The sequence below is a fragment of the Staurois parvus genome, unplaced genomic scaffold (assembly GCF_062004578.1).
Source record: "Staurois parvus isolate SC_StPar_1 unplaced genomic scaffold, SC_StPar_1.0 ptg000472l, whole genome shotgun sequence".
Lineage (NCBI taxonomy): Eukaryota > Metazoa > Chordata > Amphibia > Anura > Ranidae > Staurois > Staurois parvus.
Genome location: NW_028318268.1, coordinates 2548270 through 2574089, shown reverse-complemented (window position 1 = coordinate 2574089; position 25820 = coordinate 2548270). Strand labels below are relative to the sequence as shown.

Genomic DNA, 25820 nt, shown 5'->3' with positions numbered 1-25820 from the left:
AAAACAATAAAAAAAATATTCTTATACTATTAGAGATGGTTGTACTGGTAGAAGTAATACAGATTTTATACAATCATGCCACATTAATTATTGTCAATTTTATATAATTATAGTATTTTATGGAATGACTCATGTGAATACATTCTAGAACATAATTTTATCAATTAGCTTTATTGATACTAATTTCCTGGAATGATTATACAATGATATAAGCATATTAATAATTTAACTATATTATGAAAGATACTAATATTTTAGAATGTTTGATCTACTCAATAAAAATTATATTTATTTTTAATTTATTGGGCTTAATACTCTTGTGCTAATTGGATTTACCTATACGATCATTTCTAGTATATAGGTACTAGTATAATAGATACTTTATCTACTTTTTAGATTAGGTCAACGTATAAAATATTAGATATTTATATTTTTAGATTCTCAGTGTATTTTATATTAAAATATAAACCAATTAATACAGCGCTATAATAGCAAACAAGCGGTATTTTATATTGTTTTTTTTTTATTATTTGCTCTTTAGTCCTGAGGAAAGGGAAGTATTATTCCTTGAAACACGCTGGATTTGTGCCAAAATTTACATTGGAATAATTTGTATCTGGACGCTTAGGTTTGGGTGTGGCACCTCTCTACCTGACTGACTGATTGAAATCCCTGATGGACTGGCTGAATTTCAATCAGTGTGTGGCCTCCACCGAACTAGCATTTTTCAGCAGGTCAATGAGTGCAGCCAACTTCTGTTGTGTGACTAGAGGAATCAGAGAAACAGAAGAAAAAACAAACCATATAGTTACATATAGTTACAGTTATGCCCCGTACACACGATAAGAAAATCGGCCGAAAAATTTTGCAGAACCACTGATCGAACGATTTTCTCTTCGTTGATGAGCAGAATGTTTTAACCGATAACGATATTGTGAACTAAATAATCTGGTTGAGCAACAGTGAAAAAATGTTGTCGTTTCACATACGAACGACTGATTTTCTATGCGGTGGTATGACGGTCGTATGAAAAAAATCTATCAAGCGCTATCACACATGAGTGGAAACAGAAGATGACCCGGATGTTTATGTCCAAGGAATCTTCGTAAACACAAATGAAAAATCCAAATGTTATAAGTAGATTGGCCTAATGAGATAATGAAACCAGAATTCTGCATATTATATTTTATGTATCACTATTTATGTATATAGTTAATGTAATAATCTATATTATACTAATTGCTGTTAATTGTGTATATTGCTCGTTCTGGCCAGAAGGGTGCGGCTACAAGGTCACACGTACACTGCATCACTTCCACTTGCACGGAAGACGTCAACACTACATCTTGCCCGACTAACGATTCTTTTTTAGATTGGTTAATGTGGGCCATGATTTCAACCAATGAACGAATGCCTCTTGGTCGTCGGAGGACCAATCGGTCGATTTTCTAATCGTGTATTCTCACCTTTAATCTGGCTGAAAAAAGACAAAAGTCCATCCAGTTTAACCATTAAAAAAAAAAAAAAAAGTTATAATCCTATACCCACAGTTGATCCAGAGGAAGGTAAAAAAACCCAGCAAAGCATGATCCAATTTGTTCCTGCTGGGAAAAGAATTGCTTCCTGATCCCCTGAGAGGCAATCGGATATTCCCTGGATCAACCATGTATGGCCAGCTTATCTCAAATTCCCTCAAACCAGGAACATTATTATTATTATTATTATTATTATAATACAGTATTTATATAGCGCTAAAGGGTATGCTCAGCACTGTACAGTGGCAAGGGGGACAGAACATGAGACAAGACAGTAACAATACAATACACGAGGGGTTTGAGGGCCCTGCTCTTTTGAGCTTACAATCTAGGAGGGAGGGGAAGGTGGTACAGGAGGAGATGGCTGTGGGGGATGGAGTGGTGGGAGGAGTGGAGGAGGTTAGTTGTTAGGTGAGGTCAGGTGTTAGGTGAGGTTGGGGTAGGCTTCCCTGAAGAGGAGGGTTTTCAGGGTGCGCCGGAAGGCAAGGAGGGTAGGTGACAGTCTGATGGATTGGGGTAGGGAGTTCCTGAGGATGGAGGAAGTCCTAGAGAAGTCCTGCAATCGGGCGTGGGAGGAGGAGACCAGGGAGCTAGAGAGCAGGAGGTCCTGTGAGGAGAGGAGGGCACGGGTAGGGTAGTATTTGGGTATCAGGTCGGTTATGTAGTTTGGGGCGGCGTTGTGAATGGCTTTGTAGGTCAGATTTAGCAGTTTGGTGAGGTGGATGAGTCTAGCCGCTGAGTTTAGGATCGACTGGAGTGGGGATAGCGTTCATTTGGGTAGGCCAGTGAGAAGGGAATTGCAATAGTCCAGGCATGAGATGATGAGGGAGTGTACGAGTTGTTTGGAACATGGTAGAGCTCCTTTGGTGCTGAAAAGCTGCCAGCCCTATGAACCCAGATATTCTAGTCATTTATTTTATAACATTGGATTATTATAAATTTCCAGCTCAATCCTTCCAAATTTCTTTCCTGATTTTATGTGGCGGCTGTAGGAAAATAGAGACGGTTATTTCTACAAATATTCTGGCAAATAAGGCCAAATGTTGTAACATCAACTTTATTTAATGAATCAATTTTTATGGCACACCCAGATATATTCATCATTTTATCCCACGTTGGATTTCTGTTGGAAAGCAAGGGACGCCCGTTCTAATCTGGCTGTATCTCACACATCTCAAGCAGCCCCAACACTCTCACTTTTCACACTACGTACAGCTGGAGCATGTTACAACCTAACCCCGCAAAGCTTTCCCTGATCCATCTCTTGTTTGACATATTCTTTGTTCAGCTCTTCAGACCAGCTAAACTCGTTCTTCATGGTCAAATTCTGCCTACTGGAACCCGCACTGCACCCATGTTAGTAATACGTCTTAATAATACCTGTATTTTCAGAATGTTTATCAACAGAAGAAAGCTTTCCATTCTGCTCTGGATTTAACCAATGTATTGTCATGTGTCTTGAAGGTAAGAGTGCTGTTAAAGTGCAATCATAGGAAAAATAAAACAAGGACATACTGTATATCAGGGGTAGGCAGCCTTTGAGAGGTGGAGATCTTACTTGTAACATAAAAGAAATCAAAGATCACCTGGGTTCAGCGACTTAAAAAAAAAAAAAACTAGCAAGGCCTAACTAAAATAGCAAGGAAAATGTAGAAAAATATAATAAAACAACTGTCACTGTAAAAATACAAACTTAGCCTACCTTAAAAATGGATAGTGTCAGTCAACAGGGCAGTGGACGGTGTCAGTAGGGTAGAAGTTGTTGTCAGTCAGTACAGCAGTGGATGGTGTCAGTAGAGCAGTGGATGGTGTCAGTCAGCAGGGCAGAGGACAGTGTCAGTAGGGCAGAGGTTGGTGTCAGTAGGGCAGTGGATGGTGTCAGTCAGCAGGGCAGTGGAAAGTATCAGTAGGGCAGAGGTTGGTGTCAGTAGGGCAAGGGATGGTGTCACTAGTTTTTATTTTTAAATTTTTTTTAATATTTTTCAATTTCTTTAGGAGCCCTGTTGAAAAGGGAGAACTTGGGGGAAGGGCCAGGCAGCAGAAAAAAAGGAGGAACAAGGACGGGAGGGGCAGCGAGGGAGGCATTTACTAGAACTGATCCCATGGATTTTCCTCCTGCAGCAGCTGTATGCTGGTGGGAGGGCGAGGGGAGAAGATGCTGGTTTTCAGTTGCTCCAGGAGGACAATAAAGGGGATCATTGGAAGGCAGTTATTTTAAAAATCTGAACTCCCAGCAAGTGGCTGGGGATTGGGATTTTTCTGCCCCCCCCCCCCCCAGCTACCCTGGTGCCCTAAGGTGGCTGGGAATTCAGATTTTGAAAATACGTGTCCATGGGAGGAAAGGGGGGAGGGGAGGACACTGCTGGTGGGGGGGAAGTGGGGCAGAGTACACTACTGTGGGGGGGGGGGGGTGATATGAAGGGCGGTAGAGGACACTGCTATGGGGGTGGGCTTGCCCATAACAGTGTCCTCTGCACTTCACCTTCCCCCTCCAGTAGTGTCCTCTGTCCCCTCTTTACCCCATAGCAGTGACCTCTGAACCCCCCCCCCCCCCGGTAATGTCTTCCCCCCTCCTTCCCCTAGGCTCCTCCGCTGCTGCTGTCATTCTCAGTGCACAGTGGAGAGCAGAAGGCAGCACAGCTCAGGACGTAGGACAGGAGGAGGAGCTGGCCAAATGAACTTTTGATATTAACCCGCAGGTGATTGGTTGCTAGGTCAGTCCTAAAATGAAATTGTATGTAAAGCCAATGTTTTTGGCGTGTCTGTTTCTTTTGGATAGATTATGGAAATGTTAAACCCATCAGGTATTTTTTTTTTTTTTTTGCTGTCTGTGACCCATTGGGGAGATTTCTCTTTACTTCCTGTCCCAGAGATTAAAGTGTAACTAATAGTAAAAAATTTTTTTTTTTAGCTTTAGTGTATTTTTTTTTTCTTTAATTTTGGACAGAATGGAAAGGGAATAGAACACCTGCCAGTTTTAACTGCTACCTCTGCCCCCATTACAGAGATTCACCCTCTCTATTTGTCTTATGTATCATTATCATTGAAAGTGAAAGTAAAAGTAAAAGACAATCACGAATTTTGGGTTGTCCTCAGAAAAATAATAGAGAGGAAATCTTCTAGCACTAGTTCTGGTGAACTGGGGGGGGCAAGGAATTCCTTTAATTTTCAGGGATTGTCTCTCACCTCGTGTTTTGGCTATGGGACCAGAAAGGCGGATCTCCCTAATGGAACAGAGATGGCAAAAAAAAAAACTGATAGAGGTTACAACCCCCTCCCTTACTCCAAATTGAAAAAAAAAAAGTTTTGCCTATAGTTCTACTTTAAATTTTGCTCAGAGATGGGCTTCAAGCAATACAGCCTGGTCAAGACTTGACCCTAACATGTGATTGGACAATGAAGGAGTGTAAGTATACTAATGAGGATTCCCATTAATAAGCATGTGCAATGCAAAGCAACGGAGCCCTAAATGGCTCCTCATTCTCTGGTGCAGAGAATTCAAAAATTGATATCAAAGTAGATCATGGTACCTTAGCTCTATGTAAAGATAGATTTCATGAATTTTAATGAATACCTGGAGTTTTAAATGAAAAACACGGATGTTTTAAAAGTTTTAAAAGGAAGCATGGATGGTTATCAGCACTTCTCTAGTTAGCCTATAATTACAGCCTTAGGTGGTTGTTATACTCATTTATCTACAACGTAAAGTAAAAAGGCTTTTAGCTGTTAAAGACTACTGTGAATAATCCTTATAAGAAAGTGTGCATTATAAAAACGTATTCATGCAGAAATTCAGGAGAAGATTGAACAAAAAGAACCTCCAATTTATTAAAGCCAAAGCGAGGGGTGTTTTAAGGTGGGACCAGGATCTCTCAGTGGCAAAATGAAAACCTGTCCTCAGAAACTGGGTCACCAAGACTGTAACTCAGGGTGTGACATAGAGATGAAAAAAAAAGGATTGTGACATACACGTGGGATGTTTCCTCAGCTCTTCAATTAAAATTTTAATTTTGCAAATCAAGTATTACCCATTGGCAGAAAACAGCTATGAAAAGTAGAACATATGGGAGCCATAGATGTAGATTGTACCCAGGGGTCATATGTGTTGGGGGGCCAGCTTAGCTATTCTCTCCTAATATAATCAGACACAAACAACTGGATTTATTCATGGTGATTGTATAAAAAAAATAGAGTATCTCTGGAAATATTGGAAATATCAGAGCAGATATTGCACATAAGAAGAACTTAGTGATTGGCTAGAATTGGCACCAAGAACATAAGTCTCTACCCCTGCTCCTGGCCTGCTAGAACACTGCCCATCCTTCTGAGGCCGAACCCTCCACCATACTGTGCCCCCCCTCCATGCCAGAGGCCTCCACATGACATTCCCAGCCGTTGAACTTTATATCCCATGGAAAGAATATCCACGCACAAGTAGATTTGCTGCACTTTACTGATGGAATTCAGGGAATGGCATAACAGTCACAACACATCAACAAACATCCGTAGTCACTTGACATTGCATAGTCAATCACATTTAGTGGACAGTCCACAGTAGTCACATGTGAGAGCATGTGCAGCACTCTTGGCAGCCATGCCCCTCTAACAGTCCCTCCTTCCACACAGAACCATTAGTACTCATAGAACTGTGCTTTCTATTCCTCCATAGGAACACCTCTCTGTGGACCCTCTTGGTCTAGCCTAAAAGGCCTTTCGCAATCCGTCGTAGTTCCTTCCTCCATAAGGGACAGAAAGTCTACAGCTGGCTCCCTTGGGAGCAGGTTCCCCCACCTCCATAAGGGACAGAAAGTCTACAGCTGACTCTCCTGGGTGCAGGTCCCCCACCTACATAAGGGACAGAAAGTCTACAGTTGACTCTCCTGGATGCAGGTCCCCCACCTACATAAGGGACAGAAAGTCTACAGCTGACTCTCCTGGGTGCAGGTCCACCACCTACATAAGGAACAGAAAGTCTACAGTTGACTCTCCTGGGTGCAGGTCTGCTCCTCTCCAGCCTCCTGCCCTGTCCAGGGCCTACACATGCTGGTTCCATTTGCACTGTTATAGGGTGTTTGGCTCCCATGCCCTAAGTGCGTGTGTACTCCTTCCAACCTGCCTTATACAGTATGTGGGTGCGACTTCACCCATGATATCACAGCAGGAGGGCTCTAACTAAAAGGGCCTAACCCCTGATGACACTGTATGCTGTAACCAGACACTATTCTGGTAAAGAGCCATCTAGTGGCAAAGTATTCAACTTCACGTGCCTACATGCAGACTTTCTTTTGAAGGGGCAGGTGGCTGTGATCCTAATTCTTCTTACACCACCTTGCCAATGACTTACAAGTAAATGTGTGTCAGGTACTCCCCATACTTTGCAGGCTACATGGCTGATTTTGGTCAGTGGTAATTAAGCCAGGAATCAGAATTGTGGAGTTCATACCTCTGTCCCATAGATGTCATTATTCACATCTATGTTACATCTATACTTTCTATACTCTGCACAAGATGGTTCCAGTTCCTATTCCTGCTATTATATACTCATGCATGCCTGAACTTGGTAATAAACCATTTTAGAACTACTAAGTCTTACAGACTCCAGGACACAAGAATGGCAACCTTTTCACTTGGTGCTCACAGACCATTGTATATCTGATGCTTGATCCTATTTGATTTCAGGAAAACAAATGGCATAACGACAAATTATTAATTTCTGTTCACATGAATTTACTGCACTGCAACACTATTATAAATGTGCATTAGCATATGATCATGAGTGTGATAGGCCCCTCCGGCCATCAAGGTCAGAAGAAAAAGATATCAACCGGGTTGAAAAAAGATTATCTGATAATCTACTGTCTCCCATTTACCAGGGATAGAAGAGCAGTACAGGCTATAGATACTCATGTTCATAGGACCTTACCAATATCTATCAGCCTGTTCCCTGTATTTGTCCTATACATTCCTCAACCAAATGGTTTTCTGTCTCCCTGGTGCCAGGGTTCAGGATGTGGTGGACCGGGTTGATAAATTACTGGGAGGGGCTGGGCATGACCCAGCTGTCTTGTTCCATGTTGGAACCAATGACAGAATACATGGAAGGTGGAGGCTCCTTAAGAACCAATTTATAGAACTAGGCTGCAAGTTGAAGGGAAGGACCTCCAAGGTGATATTCTCTGAAATATTACCTGTGCCATGCGCAACTCAGGAAAGATGGGGATATTAGAGAACTCAATGCATGGCTGAAGACCTGGTGTAAGAGGGAAGGATTTGGGTTTCTAGAGCACTGGGCTGACTTATTATTGGGGTGCAGCCTATATGTTTGGAGATGGTTTGCACCTAAATGGAAGGGGGCCTGCTGTGCTGAGGGAGAGATTTATGGGGAGACTGGAGGAGTTTTTAAACAAGGATCGAGTGGGAGGGAGAATTAGATTATAATGGGGCAGACAGATCAGACAGGGGTCAGTCTTTATTGGTGGGTGGAATAGGGAAAGATGGGGGGAGGGCTATGGCAGATGATAAGAAGGTTCCCATGTTATAAACAACTAGTGGAATTGGTACCATTTGTATGAAAATAAAAAATATGCAAAATACGTGTGAACAAGGTGTCAATGGATTAAAGTGTTTGTTCACAAATGCCAGAAGTCTGCCAAGCAAAAAAGATGAGTTGGAAGCTTTGGTGCATGAACAGAACTATGATTGGATTGTTATTGCTGAATCTTAGCTTCATTCTTCACATGACTGGGCCATTAATATTCCTGGCTATGTTCTCTTTTGGAGAGACAGGGTAAATCGGAAAGGTGGTGGTGTCTGTCTCTATATGAGAAGTGATCTCAGAGCGAGTGTGAAAGAGGACCTAGTTGATGGAGAGTGTGATGAGGCTGAAGTATTATGGGTGGAACTGCACATGGGGGTGCGTACTACAAAAGTAATCAATGGAGTTTGTTATAGGCCTCTCAGTGTTAACGAGGAGGTGAAGACTCGGCTCCTTGCACAGATCGAAAGGGCTGCAAGGGCTGGGACAGTGATAATAATGGGGGATTTTAACTACCCAGAAATTGACTGGAGTAATGACACTGCAGGAACAGTTAAAGGGCAAACATTTTTAAACCTACCACAGGACAATTTTATGGTGCAGTTCATAGAGGCCCCAACATGGAATGATGCTCTGCTGGACCTGGTAATCTCAAGCCATGCAGAGCTTATTACGAATGTCCATATAAAAGAACATCTGGGTAGCAGTGACCATAACATGATTTCATTTATTGTTAGCTGTAAACAGCGAGCACATACGGGAAAAATAAAAACGCAAGACGAGTTCTTGCTGGAAAAAAAATATTTTAAGCAACAGATGGCATGGATTCATGAAATACAGTTGTCAAACAAACCCGATTTCTTTTTATGAGGAGGTGATCAAAATCTTGGACAGAGGGGTGGCGGTTGACGTGGTATAGTTGGACAGAGGGGTGGCAGTGGACGTGGTATTCTTGGATTTTGCAAAAGCGTTTGACACAGTTTCCCACACACGGCTAATGTGTAAGGTAAAGTCTACAGGCTTGGAAAAATCCGTATGTAAATGGATGGAAAACTGGCTAAAAGATGGTATTCAGAGAGTAATGATTAATGATTCATAATCTGAATGGTCTAGGGTCATCAGTGGTGTACCCCAAGGTTCAGTGTTGGGACTCTTACTTTTTAATATATTTATAAACAATATAGGGTCTGGGATTAAAAATACCATTTCAGTCTTTGCAGACGACACCAAGCTGTGCAGTGGAATAACGTCCTTACAGGATGTCTCCAATTTACAAGCCGACCTCAATGCATTGTTTAATTGGGCAACTATGTGGCAAATGAGGTTTAATGTTGATAAATGTAAGGTTCTGCACTTGGGGGCTAAGAATATGCATGCATCATAGATACTAGGGGGGGTACAACTGGGGGAATCAATGGTGGAGAAGGATCTGGGATTTCTGGTAGATCACAAGCTTAATAATGGCATGCAATGCCAAGCTGCAGTTTCTAAAGCGAGCAAAATCCTCTCTTGTATTAAAAGAGGTATAGACTCCAGAGAGAGATATCATATTACCCTGGTACAAATCATTAGTAACACCTCATCTGGAATATGCAGTTCAGTTTTGGGCACCAATTCACAAAAAGAACATTGGGGAACTGGAGAAAGTACAGAGAAAGGCAACCAAACTGATAAGAGGCATGGAGGAGCTCAGCTATGAGGAAAGATTAGAGGAATTGAATTTATTCTCTCTTGAGAAGAGGAGATTAAGGGGGGAAATGATCACCATGTATAAATACATCAGTGGTTCATATAGTGAACTCGGTGTAGAGTTATTCACCCTGAGGTCATCACAGAGGACAAGGCGGCACTCTTTACGTCCGGAGGAAAAGAAATTTAATCTCCAAACATTGAAAGGTTTCTTCACAGTAAGAGCTGTGAAAATGTGGAATAGACTCCCTCAAGAGTTGGTTCTGGCCAGCTCAGTGGATTGCTTTATAAAAGGTCTGGATTATTTCTTGGATACACAGAATATAACTGGATATAACATTTATAGGAAAGTTGATCCCGGGAATATCCGATTGCCTCTCGGGGGATCAGGAAGGAATTTTTTCCCCTGCAGGAGCAAATTGGATCATGCTTTGCTGGGGTTTTTTTTGCCTTCCTCTGGATCAACTGTGGGTATAGGATTATAACTTTTTTTTTAATGGTTGAACTGGATGGACTTTTGTTCTTTTTCAGCAATACTAACTATGTAACATTACACACATATCTCTTTTTTTTGTTATGTGGTCCTAAATTGTGTGAATAGTCTGGATCTAAAGCAAACATGTTTGTTTTTAGTGTTAGATAGACTGAGAAAAGGTTAAAACCTATGTCATTTTCTTTTTGCCGGCTTAAAGCGGAACTAAACCCTCCTATTCTTTACAGCCAATGAAGCTGCCATCTTGGCCTCTTTTTAATTTGCAGTTACTATGATGTTGCATCAGTTATGACACCCGTCATTTGATAGCTTGACAAATTGGTTGAGAACACAAGAAATCGTGACAATTATCATTAATGCCATGTCTTGAATGTATCTGTTTCGGAGAGTGGTCAAATGGGTTTAGTTCCACTTTAAGTTCTATAGGGGAGAGTTCCCTTTACTTCCTGCCTCAAAGACACAATAGGAAGGAAATCTCTCCAAAAAAGGGGGAAACCCCTACTGGACTGTTTTACCCTCATCTCCTGTTCTGGTGACAACTATTTTGGATTTCTGTCCCAGTGACAGTTGTCAGTACAACAAATACTGAGGGTCAATGTTTACAGTAAGGACAACAATAAAAACCTAACAGAGGTCTTAGGGCTTTCTCACACCATAATGCCTGGTAATGGACTGTGTTTAGAATTTTTAATATACAGGTACATGTGCACTGTAGTGTGTTCCAATGCAAAGTTAATTGCACACCAATGCAACTCTACAGTGTGCTGCAGGAACCAGTAGTAAAGTGATTCTAAAGGTTCCACAAACAACGTGTCATACTTACCTACTCTGTGTCATGGTATTGCACAGAACAGCCGCGATCCTCCTCTTCTCCAGTCCCCCGCCAGCGCTTCTGGCCCCTACCCCTTGCTCGCTCCCGAGCCACCTCTGTGTGTCTATGGACGCACAAAGCGAGGCTCAGTCCTGCCTCCCGCTCCTTCCTCACTGGCTGTGCTTGACAGCAGTGGGAGCCAATGACTTCCGCTGTTGTGTCTCAGCCAATGAGGAGGGAGAGACCCGGGAGAGCTGAGACTCCCATGCACAGCGCTGGATAGGGCTCAGGTAAGTATTGGGGGTGGGGTTTTGAGGGGGGAGCTGCACACTGAAGGTTTTTTACCTTCATGCATAGAATACATGAAGGTAAAAAAAACCTTCAGCCTATAGAACCACTTAAAACGGCTCTGCAACTACAAGATACATACTGTATGCTCTGAGCTTTGTATAGGAAGGATCTATTTATTCTGTGTTAATGTTTGCTGAGAGCTCATTCAATTCAAAAGGGCACCCTAACCCAACCTGCAGATTTAGTGCACTGCATCCTCTACTGTTCTGAAAAGAAAGTTTGGACTAAAGTACACTTTAAGCAGCAGTTGAGCAAGTACAGAAGTAAGAGAGCCAAAGAATGCAATCTGAGCTAAATTTGCCTGTAAGACAACTTCATTCCATCGATTATGTAACGTCAATAAAGATGCTGAAGTTATAATGTCCACCAAATCAGATTCATGTTGTTGGTCTGCAATTTATTCTTGAGGCCTTGTTGTATTGTCTGTAGTGTGGTTGTATTGTCTGTAATGGGGAACTTCACCTAAAGTGGAATTAAACTCAAAAACAAAAATTAAATTGCAGTTTACTAATTTTTAGATGTGGTAATGTTAGTTTTATTTTTTTAGGTTATTTTCCTTTATTTTCACCTAGTGGTCCAGCCAGTAAGTCCTTTATTTCAACTTCCTTTAACAGACGAAAGTCTAAAACAACAGAGTTGAATACATTGCTGACCTTCTGAAAATGCTTGTTTTCTGGTTGTCATGCTAGTCCTCTGGCTTCAGGGATGTACCTACAGGAGTAGCAGGAGCGGCAGGGGTGGCTATATATAGAGGAACTGATCTCTCCATTTACCTCCTGGAGCCACTGAATGCCTGCAGGAGGGAGAGGAGGAGAAGCGGGCATTCAGCAACTGCAGGAGGAAAATTGAGAGGTCGGTCCCTCTATTTGCAGCCACCCCTGCTGCTCCTCCTATCCACCTACTTTCTGCTGCTCCCCCCCCCCCCGGGTGCTCTCCGGTCCCCCCGTGCTCTTTCCCGACACTCCATCTGTCAGGATGCAGAGCGAGTAAGGGGCTGGTAAATGTGTCATTTACCAACCCCTCCCTTTTCTGAATGCAGAGTCAGTGATCCGTACCAATCCCTGACTCTGTCCATTCATGACTGAAACATAGTAAACAGTTTGTGAATTAATGGGAAGCTCTGTACAAAGTTATTCCTGTCAATTCATTCTGTGCTGCTGAGGCTGCAGAGGAGAAGATTGAGGGTTCTGTCTCCTTTCTCTATCCAAAAGGTGAAACATCAGAGGTCTGCTTCAACCCCTGATATTGCACCAAAGCTCCCTAAATTGTAAAAAACCAAAAAAATAAAATCACAAAAACAAAAAATCTACTGACACCAGTGGCGGAACTACCAGAGTCACAAAGGTCACACTTGCGACCAGGCCCTGGTGTTCCACCACCAAACTTTGAGGGAAGGGCCTTGGCTGCGAGTCAGGGGGGCCCTTCATGGTTTCTTGCATAGGGGCCCTGAAGGTTCTAGTTAAGCCACTGTCTGGCTTCATTACTTTGAGTCACTAAATTGGAATAAATACAGTATGTACATCAGGAACACTTCCTATTGGTCATGATCAGCATTACAACTAGGCAATTAACATTAACAGATGAATATTGGTCTCATGAAAGGTTGAATTTTATGCATCTCTGTACAGAAGAAGACTGAGTCACGTCAAGTGACTTTCATAAGCTTAAGGAGCAGTTAGTTCTGTAGCCCATTAAAAGCCATCGTGTTTCAGTTTTAGGGGGATAATTATCTCCTACCGATTCAGAAGAGGTTTAGTAATGACAGTTCTTACTGTAGGTATTTAAAATTGTAAGCTTACAGCGGCTGAGGAAAAAAGGTAATACCTGGAAATGTATGTTTTAAGCCACAGCAATTTCTCTTTACTGCAGGACAGATGTGCACAAACATACAGCTGTGGAAATGATAACTAGGATCCTCTACACCAGAATTTCTTGAACCTTTTTCCATTGGCAGCACCCTATAAAAAGTATGAAAAATCTCAAGGCAGCCCACTCAACATAAATGTTGCTTATCAATGGGAAACCTTAGCTTGAGACAATGCACACAACCTCCTTGATGAAAATAACTTCGTAGCAAAAGTTCCCCTTCATATCAGAGGTGCCACCCATCAGAGGTTTCCAATCAAATCAGTGGTTCCCATCGCATCAGAGGTTCCCAATCAAATCAGAGGTCCCCATTGCATCAGAGGTTCCCAATCAAATCAGAGGTTCCCATCGCATCAGAGGTTCCCAATCAAATCAGAGGTCCCCATTGCATCAGAGGTTCCCAATCAAATCAGAGGTCCCTCATCGCATCAGAGGTTCCCAATCAAATCAGAGGTCCTCCATCGCATCAGAGGTTCCCAATCAAATCAGAGGTCCTCCATCACATCAGAGGTTCCCAATCAAATCAGAGGTCCTTCATCGCATCAGAGGTTCCCAATCAAATCAGAGGTCCTCCATCAAATCAGAGATGAGACCAGTTACATCAGAGGTGTCACCCATCACATTAGAGGTGTCACCAATCACATTAGAGGCCTCCCCATCATGTCAGAGGCTCCCCCTTCACCCCATCAGACTCCTCCCATCACCAAGTCTTCTCATCATACACTTCTCCCATCACAGAGCCCCCAAAAACATGATCCCCTCTTCCCATCCAAGCCCTACCTTTTGGCTCCAACAACAGAACAGAGATGGAGGAGGTCTTGAGGAGCCAGATATCTGTCCTCTCATGAATGCTAGGGGCAGCCCTGAATGATGACTGCCCTGGATCAGTGTCATGAGTTGCCATGGTGTGGGTAGGCCAGCCGCCAACACCATAGCAATGAAAGACACCATGGCTACTGACCGAAAGCATCAATGGTTGTTATGGTACTGCTGGCTGGCTTGCCATGATGCTGCTTCAAGGCAAACTGGGTCTTGGATCTGTGGAAACCCAGGGGAGCCCAAACTGCACCCTGGTTGAGAAACACTACTCTACACAGGATTTTAAGTTCTGCTGTAGAGCAGCAGAAAATAATTTCAGATTAGTCTATTTGTGGAGTGAGCTTACACTGCAATAGCTTTCATTAGTGCACAATGCTGTAATTTTTTGACCGATGACAATGGTCCCCTTATTGTAAACCCCTGTTTTACATACTGTACATTACAACACAGATTACTTCTGTCTATATTTTTTATATAAAACAAGAACACAGCTCAGATACTGAGTGCAATTCATTCTCCTCTATATGCAAAATGGTCTACTCTGGTTACAGAGCCACTTTAAGGACAGCAATGACTTATCTGAAAGTTATTTGATTCACATTTTTTTTTCCTGTTGCCAAGCTTTTCAAAAGAATCCTTTCAAGCAGAAGCAGAATATTGATATAGACAAACATGCTAATTGGGCCCTGAAAAGAGTAATTAGGGAGCAAGTAGAGGTGAGAGTAGCCTGAGCCAGCTAGAGGCTTGTTAGCTAATTCTCAGAAAGCAGGTGCAGTCAGCTAAACCCCCAATGTGGCCCAGGTGAAACGCCCCTCTGAGGACAGGAGGCATACAAGAACACTTTACCAGAACATAACAAGGTGCGCCATGCATAGACCAAACAAATAAATACAGTACAAACCTCATTATTTAGATGTTTTTAGGGAAGATAATATATTATTTTACTTGGAAATACAATTCCCAAGGATCCCATATAATCCATATTATTCCCTTCCATGAGGGTACATGAAAGTCTTAATTTAGCAGCCATGGCTTTGACTTAAACTTGGGCTTGTGTCATTGTTTGCTGCTTTAGGCCTCCTGCACACGGGAGTATGAAGCTGCGTACAATGTAAAATCTGGCATACTTCTACACCCGGGAAGCCCAGCTGCTGCAAACAGTCGCCCACAGACATTATCGGCAGTGCGTGGCTATGCACGGGTATGCGCCGGTACACGGGTGCACCCACATATAGCATACAGGCATACTACCTGACCATGGAAAGCCTGCATTCAAAGAATATGTCTGTATGCTATATCTGGGGGCTGTAGAGTATAATACAATCTTAGAGTGTAATAATCTTATTGGGGTTGATCTACTAACAACATTTAGGTAGTTCATTTTGCAAGGGAATTTTCCCTTAGCTTAGTAAATGTGGTGAAAATTCCTTTTGCAAAAAATACCCAGGACAATAGAAGAACAGTAGTTTTGCCTGCACATGAGTTGATTTACTAAGTTAAGGGTAAATTCCCTTGCAAATGAAAATTCCGTAGCAAAGTGAACAGGCTATCTTGCTTTACTACATCAATACCACATATTGACTGTCTGCTGGATAGAGGCCTTTCGCATGTTTAGCAGGTATACCGCAGGAACAACCAGTTGTCTTCCATTACAACCATTGACAAATTGGAATGCCTACTAAGAACTACATGTAAAAGACAATTTTAATCTAAACAAAAACGTATATAGTTTCAAATAATAGAGCTGTACAGAAATAAAATATAACCTATCTCCTAGATTGTAAACTCTAACGAGCAGGTTCCTCTGTTTTCTCTTGTACCAAATTGTATTGTAACTGTAATGTCTACCTTCATTTTGTAAAGCGCTGCGCAAATTGTTGGCACTATATAAATCCTGTATAATAACAAATAATATTAAATTGTTTCTGAAATAATCTGCTGCCTGAGCAGCTTTGACTTAATTTGGAGGCAATAGAAACTAAGCTTGATGTCTGTGCCCATGCCTATCCTTTGATTGCGATGGCTTGCTGAGGAGGAAGAGTGGCTCCTAACTTAATTTCCAACATCCAGTCTTTATTTTTTTTTAATTACCGAACACATCTGGATGTTAACCACTTGCCCTCCTGAGGATTTACCCCCCTTAATGACCAGGCCTCTTTTTGCTACTAGGCGCTGCACTAATTCAACTGATAATTGCGCGGTCATGCAATGCTGCACCCAAACGAAATTTACGTGCTTTTTTTCACACAAATAGAGCATTCTTTCGGTGGTATTTGATCACCTGTGTGCTTTTTATTTTTCAGACTATAAACAAAAAAAGACCAAAAATTTTGAAGAAAAATGATATTTTTTACTTTCAGCTATACAAAATATATAGTAAACTCAAAGTTAGTTATAAATTTAGGCCAAAATGTATTCTTCTACATGTTTTTGGTAAAAAAAATCCCAATAAGTGTATATTGATTGCTTTGTGTAAAAGTTATAGCGTCTACAAACTATGGTATAGATACTGCAATTTACGCCATTTTAGTTTAACGGACAATTGTGCGGTCATGCAATACGGTACATAAATTAAATTTATGTCCTTTTTTTCATACAAATAGAGTTTTCTTTCGGTGGTATTTGATCGCCTGTGCGAAAAGTCAAATTTCGTCATAAATTTCGGCCAAAATGCATTCCGCGACATGTCTTTGCTAAAAAAAATCCCAATACATGTAAATTAATTGGTTTACGTGAAAGTTATAGCGTTTACAAATGGCGGTAAAGATACTGGGATTTTTAATTTTTTTTTATACTAATAATGGCGGCGATCAGCGACTTTTGGCGGCGATCAGCGACTTATAGCGGGACTGCGGCGGACATTCTGACACTGGGGGGGAACTGACTTGGGGTCACTGACATCCCCAGTGACACCAATACTGTGATCAGTGAAAAAAAAAAAACCACTAATAGTGTACTAATGGCACTGGGGAGGAAGGGGTTAACTTTTTTATTTACTGAAAGAGTTAACTGTGTGAGGGGAGTGTTTTACTAGGGGGCGGGGGGTGTACTGCACGGGGACACGCTGATCCGGAAAGATAAACTCTTCTCTCGGGCTCAGCATGTCAGGAGCTGACAGGGAACTGACAGAAAGCAGAGCTACTGCAGCCCTGCTCTCTGTCAGTGATTGCCGCTATTTGGCGGGACACAGCCGGTAACCACCGGCTGTGACCCGGTGACTGACATCCGTGGCCGTGATCGGCGGGACAGGTAGGGCGGAGGCACGCCTCGTGCGCGCCCCCTACCTGTTTTGCAAACACATGTTTTAAAACATGGTTTTACCCAGCCGTGCCGCCCTGCCAACTTATTTCTACAGTGGCTGGGCGACATGTGGTTAAAGGGTAATACAGGTTTATGTTATATTAAACCAGGTTAAGTTTTATTTCACACTTTTATATATCATTATATATCAGGCTTTTTTCACTGGAAATTATTGTCTTAAATTTCTACTGGTGGTAATTTTTTTACGGCCTTTTAAATGCCAAAAGGATTAGTGGAATTCTTTAAGATGGTATGCCCCCTCAACATTTGAACAGTTATCGGTATTCCCGTCTCACACGTTGCTGGAGAGATGAACTGATGCTACAGTAACAGCCAGCTGGAAACCGGTAACACCGCAGATCATTGTACATATTTGCCAGAACATTATGGATCTTCACATAATGTCCAAAAGTTTTCACCCAAAGTAATCAAATCACAGCAGAACACTGCACCATTTCAGGGCCTGGCAAAGAAGTTTTGTGTGGCCCTGAAACATTGCACTCTTCCTCTGTGATGTGATAATTTTAAATAATACATTTTAGACATTATTTGAAGATCCATGGTGTGTTGGCAAATACATATGTTGACCGTCAATATTTGAGGCTCATCCAGAAATGCAAAGCTGGCCATACACTGAGGAGAAACTCAATGGTATCAATAAAATGTATACAGCACCTAGTATGTGAAGAAATATTGATGTAAAAAAGTAAAGCTAAAAAGTAAAGACTCTCCTGCTGCATGCTATTGTGTTCTGACAACCAGTACCGGCCAACTGTTCATCCAAGAATTCTCTGCCAGCCTCCTTTGATTTTTCAATCAATAGATGTAGTTCAAGGAGAGTGACAACAGAGCCACTCACAAAGAAAATTTCAGCCGGTTCATCATTAATGGCAAGCTTTACTGTGGAATTCATCTTCCTCGAAAAACAGTGGAAAAACTAATGATCACTGAGCCCATATAATTAGGTATCAGTGAAGCAATGCAATATACAACACTTCAATTATTTTCAAGGATCACAACCAGAAAAGACATATATGAACTGTTTTTACCTAGCTGTAGTTGGTCCAGAATGCCTACCATTCTATGCATTACTCTGCTTTAAGTATATGTAAAGCCAAAAACATTCTTCTGTCTGTGCCCAGCTTGGGAATTTTCCCCTTACTCCCGGTCCTGAAGCTGCAGCAGAAAACAGGAAAATATCTTACCAAATTTAGGGAAATTCCTGTCTGAGAATTAATTTGTCCCCAATGGATGATTTTCCCTCATCTCATGCTCTGGGGAAAACACTAACATTTTGGATTTACCCTAACTTTCTGCCTCTGTGACAATTACTACCATATGTAATCAAAAAAGTGCAGCGCTGAAAAAACATCCAATAATATTATTACTAAAATAGTGCAAATAATTCAAATAATTAATAAAGTGCAAAGTTCGTATATATTGTGTGATTAATTGATATGACCATATACGATAAATAAAAGTCCAATATGAGTATGATATATTGTCCTTAATTATTGATGTGAAGTGGAAATCCTGTGCTCAGGTGAAGATATATTCTATGTGACAATTATTCCAATCGATGAAGTGCAGGGAATATGGTAAAAATGCACACTCACCAGATGAGCATTTAAAATACGCAGTACAATATAAGATGAAATCAGCCAGAGGTCCCCTTTAAGGTGGAATGGGTGTACAGCCTGGAAAGGCTCTCCGTTTTGAGCATACCAAAAACTGAGTGATCAGTGGTCTCTTTTACAGATATGTAAAAACTCCAACGCGCTGGTCGTCGATGAATCAAGTTGGGTGCAATCAGCCTGCCCATACATGGATCGAATTGCGAATGGTCCCTGCTGAACCAGCTGCATTTTATTCCATGTATGGCCAGCTTTACATAGTTACATAGTTAGTCTGGCTGACAAAAGACAAAAGTCCATGCAGATCAACCATAATAATAATAAAAAAAAGTCATACAAACATACATACAAACATACACTTTAATGCTACTGTCTCCTTCATCACCTTGGTATATGTGTTATTTTACATTATCCTTAAACTTGGCTAAGTAAACCCATTTATATTCTGTTTCTCTGTGTGGTGTATACTGTACCTTGTTTTACAAATTGACATCAGATAACTGATAATGTTTAGCCATTTAATTACAGAGACAAAGAGGAGAACCACACCCTGTTCTCAGAACTACCCTACTGCATCCTTAGAGCTGAGGACCTGGTCACTCTGACCTCTGCCACTTTCCTTTTTAGTAAACTGATTGCAGTGAGGAACTTTATCCATGCTCAACTCCTAGCAATGCCTTTGGCGTGGTAGGTACAAGGGTTACAGTCCATTTGAATAATACTAGGCTCCAAAGGAAAGGGGGCACCTATGTTGAAGCCCTTTTAGTGTTTGTCAATAGATCCTACCTACAATAACAAAAACTTATCTGCAGTTCACCTGATCAGCTGAAAGCCTCTAACTACAAGGATATCCATAGTAGGAAGAACATCAGCGTGACTTTTACAATTATTGGGATGGTAGTAATCCTTTCAGTTGATAAGAAAAACTAAGATTTTTCCATGCTAAAGATCCAGTTGTAGGGGGAATATAGGATGTTGTGGGTTGGGTAGGACAAGGACCTGTACAGGTTTGTTAGGGGAACTCAAGCCTTGTTTTTTCACCACAATACTCATTCACATACCAGGTACTCTATACAGTCTTTGAAGAACATCAAGATTCACCTTGGTGGTCTTTATAAAATATTCCAGTTAGAGGAGTAACTAAAAGAAACAGAGACAAGGTGCACAAATTGTCCAAGGGGCTCCTTATAGCTTGGATGGAAACCGTACTAATTTAAGCTACAAGCGCTGCAGTTACTGACAAGCCTTTTAGCCTACCCAACCATAGAAATCAGGACCAGAGAACCAAAGTTAATAAAAATTCTACCTAATTTTGTATATATGTTAATATTGGAAAGCACTGACTGATACAATGGAGATGGCACAAATTCGTTATGCATTACTAGTGTCAAGTGGCGTACTTGGGATATTGTAAGCTCGAAAGAGCAGGGCCCTTGACCTCCTCGTGTATTGTATTGTTACTGTATTGTCTCATGTACTGTCCCCCACTATAATGTACAGCACTGAGCAAACCTTTTAGCGCTATATAAATACTGTATAATAACAATAATAATAATAATATACAGTATATATATATATTTATTTATTTATTTAGAGGGAACACAGGGGTGGGAGGAATTCCTTACTCTTCCTTCAGGCAGCAAACATCCATCAGATGCTAAAAAAGCCTAAACACGGATTCCTAAGGAGCTTCTAGGAAATCCGTAATATCAGCAGTTAAATGTTGTATGTGTTGGGAGCCATCACAGCCTGCAGCTATTCCACTGTGGTTCATGAAGGTTCAATTTAGCCTAATGGCAGTCAGTCCTTGGAAGGTGAAAATTGTGTTGATACTGTCATTCACAGTGTACAGGCAGCATATGTCTTGATTGCTGCCTCATAAATGAGTCATTAGCTCTAAGGATGAATACAAAGATCTTAGTGTAAACATGCATACGCCATATGGACCGCAATCACCCAGCCCCTGTAGCAAACATGTCCTTATCAGATCATGCTGACTCTTTATTGCTCATGCCTCCTGGATCATCAGGGTGAATAAACAATCATTCATGTGAAGAAGAACTGTAGCCTAAGCAAAAGCTTTTGTTATACTTCCGGTACAACTGCTCAGATATCTAAATATGCCTAATGGTAATTTTATTTTAGTTTGTGAATCGGAGGTGGGGGTGGGGTAATTATATGTAAATGATTTGATATCTCACACCAGACAACCAGCATCATTTATTCTCCGTTCTTGCGTTGGTTTAACTGTTATTGGACATCAGTAGGACCCATTCTGTCTTTGGTTTTACCCTCAACACTAATAGCTGACATGCAGAGGAGCAGTGCGCTTGATATTTTTTACATCCAAATGCTAGAGCCATGGTGACCAATACAATTTCAGTTTTTTTTATTTTCAGAATGGATTGTTTAGTGCTCACTTTAGATACAAATAGTGCTCAGCAATATGGCATTGCAAATGGAGGCTTGGATGGATCCCTCTGTTTCCTCTTGTACCAAATTGTATTGTAACTGTAATGTCTACTTTCATTGTGTAAAGCGCTGCACAAACTATTGGCGCTATATAAATCCTGTATAATAATAAAATAATAATCCTCATTTTTATGACAAATTGCATTTATTGGTGATTATCAATTTTCAAAGTTGAGCTGTTTTGTTCTGAGTGATTATACACTCATCGGCCATTTTATTAGGTACACCTTGCTAGTGCCAAGAAAATATCCCCGGCACCATTACACCACCACCACCACCAGCATGAACTGTTGATACAAGGCAGGATGGATCCATACTTTCATGTTGTTTATGCCAAATTCTGACTGTACCATCTGAATGTCACAGCAACCAGTCTGCCCATTCTCCTCTGACCTCTGACATCAACCAGGAATTTTCATCCACACAACTGCTGCTTTCTGGATTTTTTCTCTTTTTCAGGCTATTCTCTGTAAACCCTAGAGATGGTTGTGCATGTAAATCTCAGTAGATCAACAGTTTTTTAAATACTCAGACCAGCCCATCTGGCACCAACAACCATGCTACGTTCAAAGTTAGTTAAATCCCCTTTCTTCCCCATTATGATCCTCGGTTTGAACTTTAGCAAGTTGTCTTCACCATGTCTATATGCCTAAATGCATTGAGTTGCTGTCATCTGACTGGCTGATTAGCAATTTGTGTTACCAAGCAATTGAACAGGTGCACCTAATAAAGTGGCCGGTGAGTATATGTCAGTGATTTTGCAGAAAATGGATTTGACAATCAGAAATGTACTAGACTAGATCAGCCCTTCTCAACCAGGGTGCCTCCAAAGGTTCCTAAGAATTCCTTTAGCAAGGAGAAATTTTTGCTCTTTGGATAGGTAACCATTACCATAAATTAACGTTTCACCATCCATAAGGGGGACATTTATCCGACTGAGCACAAAACTAGGGATTGTTGTTGCCACTAACCATTGTGCTAATGCACCAGGAAGTGTAGATCTAGTTAATTTTAACAGGGGTTTCCATGAGGCACGAAAGTTATTTCAAGGGTCCCCCAGTGTTACAAATGTTGAGAAAAGTTGCTCCTACATGGATGCTTTGGCTATCCCTTCCCCCCCCCCCCCCCGGTTTGTATAAATTAGTCTTTATGTTAATAAACAGATTAAAAGCACAAACACACATGGAAAAAAAGTCATTACAGTAACTGGAAAGCTAACAACAAATGCTGCCCTTTGGACAGAGTTAATCTTAGCTGTTTGTCTATATAGTACAAAATACTCAAAACAGGGAAACAGGTTACAAATTACTCCAATAACAGGGAAGACTGGTCTGAGTGCACTGAACTGAGGCTGAAATTTGCTTTGACGGTATAAGTTACTGCTTTTTGAATAGGACTCAAACCATATGCACTCATTTTCAAGCAGAATCTCGATTTGTTAAAAGGTGTAGATATAAATATCTGACTTTAAAGGAAATAGTTGCTCTAAAAATGTAGACAGCAATATTTAAATTCCCGGCAGTAAATGGAAGAAGAGTAGGAACTACTTAGATACAGTTCCTTTTTCAAAAACTACAAGACAGAAATGTTTCCAATCTTACAGTAGTTTTACATACCATTAATTATTCCACAACATGAATTATTCCACAAAACTAAAGTTAATTCTACAAATTGTGAAGGGTAACAGGCCTGGACCAACAAACCATGCACACTGGACAATTCTAATGCTGCTGTTAGGGGCATCTGGCAGTTTTTTTTTCTTGCCACTAAATGTCCCTGCATGTTAGTCTGTGTCTATGCTCCCAAAACGATGCCACCATATCCAGGAGCAGCAGCGTTTTGTTAGAAATATTTCTTGATATGTGTAAACTTATCTAGACATGTGTTAATGCTAGTCACGTTTAGCGCATGAGCATTAATTTATTTAAATGGGAAGAAGAACTTATTATTCTGGCCAAATAAATTATTTCACCCCCAAGAGCTTACAATATTCTGTAAACGCTTGTAGTGCCACTAAAGGTGATCTGCTGGTAAAAAATTAGGTGTTTCACAGCAATGTAAGGGGGAAGGAGAGAAACCGCACACCACCATCTGAACAGGTGGAGAGGAATGTGAATGGCTTCAGCCTCGAACTCCTCCTAAACCACGCCCCTGATGCATTTCACCCCACCTACTAGGGCTTAGTCATAGAGGTCCTCTATGACTAAGCCCTGGTGGGTAGAACGAAATTCATCAGGAGTCTTCTATGAGTAAGCCCTGGTGGGCAGGGCTGAAGAGGATTTCACGGCTGAGGCCATTCACATTCCTCTCCACCTGTCTAGCTAGTGGAGTGCGGTGCCTCTCAACACCCAAGAGCTTTGATGCGCCCAAAGATACCTATACACATTGCACGTGTTTACAAGCATAATGAGTTTTTTCTGCCACAATGCTGCTGCCAGGAGGAAAGGCGTCTAGGAAAGTTGGTCAAACTTCCAGTGTGCATGAGGCCTTAAAGACCAGTTACATTTCTGTTGGCTCTGTGATCACAATTAGACCTGCAGGTAATACAAGCTTTTGGTTCCTAATTTGGCAGCACCAACTACAGCCAACAGTATGGCAAACTATCAATGGATGATGGAGGTTTTCCCAACTGACCATGTTAAGAAGAGAATTCTGCTTTGCTTTGGAAATGGCATGAGAAAACATTACTACTTTTTACTGTTGGCCATCTAAGCATTCAGACCTACTGACCTCCTTCCTGGCACAGGTGTAGTGCTTAAAACATATAATCTTTTCTGATCTTGTTTTCACAGGATGCAAATTACGGTGGAAAAAACTAAGTCCAGGTTTAATTCTTCCCTGAGCTTGTCTTTCACAATTTTAACCCACTGCTCACAGTGTTTTTTTCTGTTGTTCAATATGAGAATATTTACAGGCTTGAAGGTTTAGTCCACAAAATTGCTAGCGGCAGTAACAAATATCAGAGCCACACCAAACTGAGCTAGCAAGGCTATCAGACACGGGGGGATGCTTTTTGTGTGACTTTATCTTCCCAAAAGATCCAAGGTAAATGAATAATATATAAAATATATGGCCTATCAACCAACAAAAAAGTGCATTTTCTCTTTTTGGCAGGCAAACAAATTAAGTCCTAAAATCCCCAAAATATAGCATAGGTGAACTACAGGAAGTAAAGAGCAGGTGTCCTCAAATGAAAATGTCTCTAAATATTTTCTTATATCTGATCTTTGAGCACATTATCTTCTAATGCAGTCTTTCTCAACCTTTTCAACACAGAGGAACCCTTGAAATAACTTTACAATCTCAGGGAACCCCTGCTAAAAACTACTACTATATCTATAACTCATGATACATTAGTAAGATGGTCATTGGGAAGAATGCTCCTTTCAATTGTGGTCATTGGGAAGAAATACCCCCTCACAGATAGCTAAAAAGATCATTGGTGTCAGTGGGAACTTATCTAAGAGGTAAAAATTGCTCATTGCTCAAAGAACCCCTGGCAACCTCTGAAGGAACCCTAGGGTTTCACAGAACCCTGATTGAGAAACCCTGTTCCAATGGTTAACCCAAGCACTGATGCTAATTATTTGAAAGGTTATGGCATATTTCTGAAAATTAAAAATAGCCATTTTCCTTCTTCTATTACTTTTTGTTCTAAGCAACTAGGGAATATGCCCCTTCATGGGTTTCTAAAACCTTTTTTAAAATGAAATAGGAGAATTGACGTAGAGAATAGAAAAGAATTATTAGCACGTATTCTTAGAAAAGAAGATACATAAACAGTAGGTACATGAATTACTTCAGACAAAAGTAATATAATCTAATGAATCATGTGTTGATGGGAGACAGGGTCAGACTTATAAACTGGAAGACCACAAGCTCCTCAAATCTATACTGGGCTCTCCTTCTCAGCACCATGGGTGTTGAAATGCCCATTTTGGATGAAAATATCTCTCTCTTGATGGTGCCTACGTAGTTCTGGTTCTGATGGCTGTTGATGGATGAGACAGAAAGCTGGTGACGACATGGGTCTCCTTAGGTAAATAACCATTGACCAAGGCTGAGGCATTCTTCTTTCCACTAAACACCAATGAAGTGAGACTTCATGGCTGCCTAAGATAGAGTTGATAGTTAAACAAAAAGTATGACCAAAGCTTATTTGGCCATACTTCTCTTGTGGGTCGCATGAGTGCACTTACTCATGCACTCCTGTGACCCAGAGATGGCCTACAGCGGGCTATTGCCGTTATCAGCTGACGTGATAGAGCCACTTTATGCTCTGGAAGGATCCCAACAATATTGTTGGGATTAACCC

The 25820-nt window shown here is 41.2% G+C and overlaps 1 protein-coding gene across 3 annotated transcripts in view; it reads right to left on the bottom strand.

Annotated features, from left to right (window-relative positions):
* LOC149452448 (RNA polymerase II elongation factor ELL-like) overlaps positions 1–25820 on the bottom strand; it is a 227367-nt gene that overhangs the window by 109980 nt on the left and 91567 nt on the right. The window lies entirely within an intron of this gene.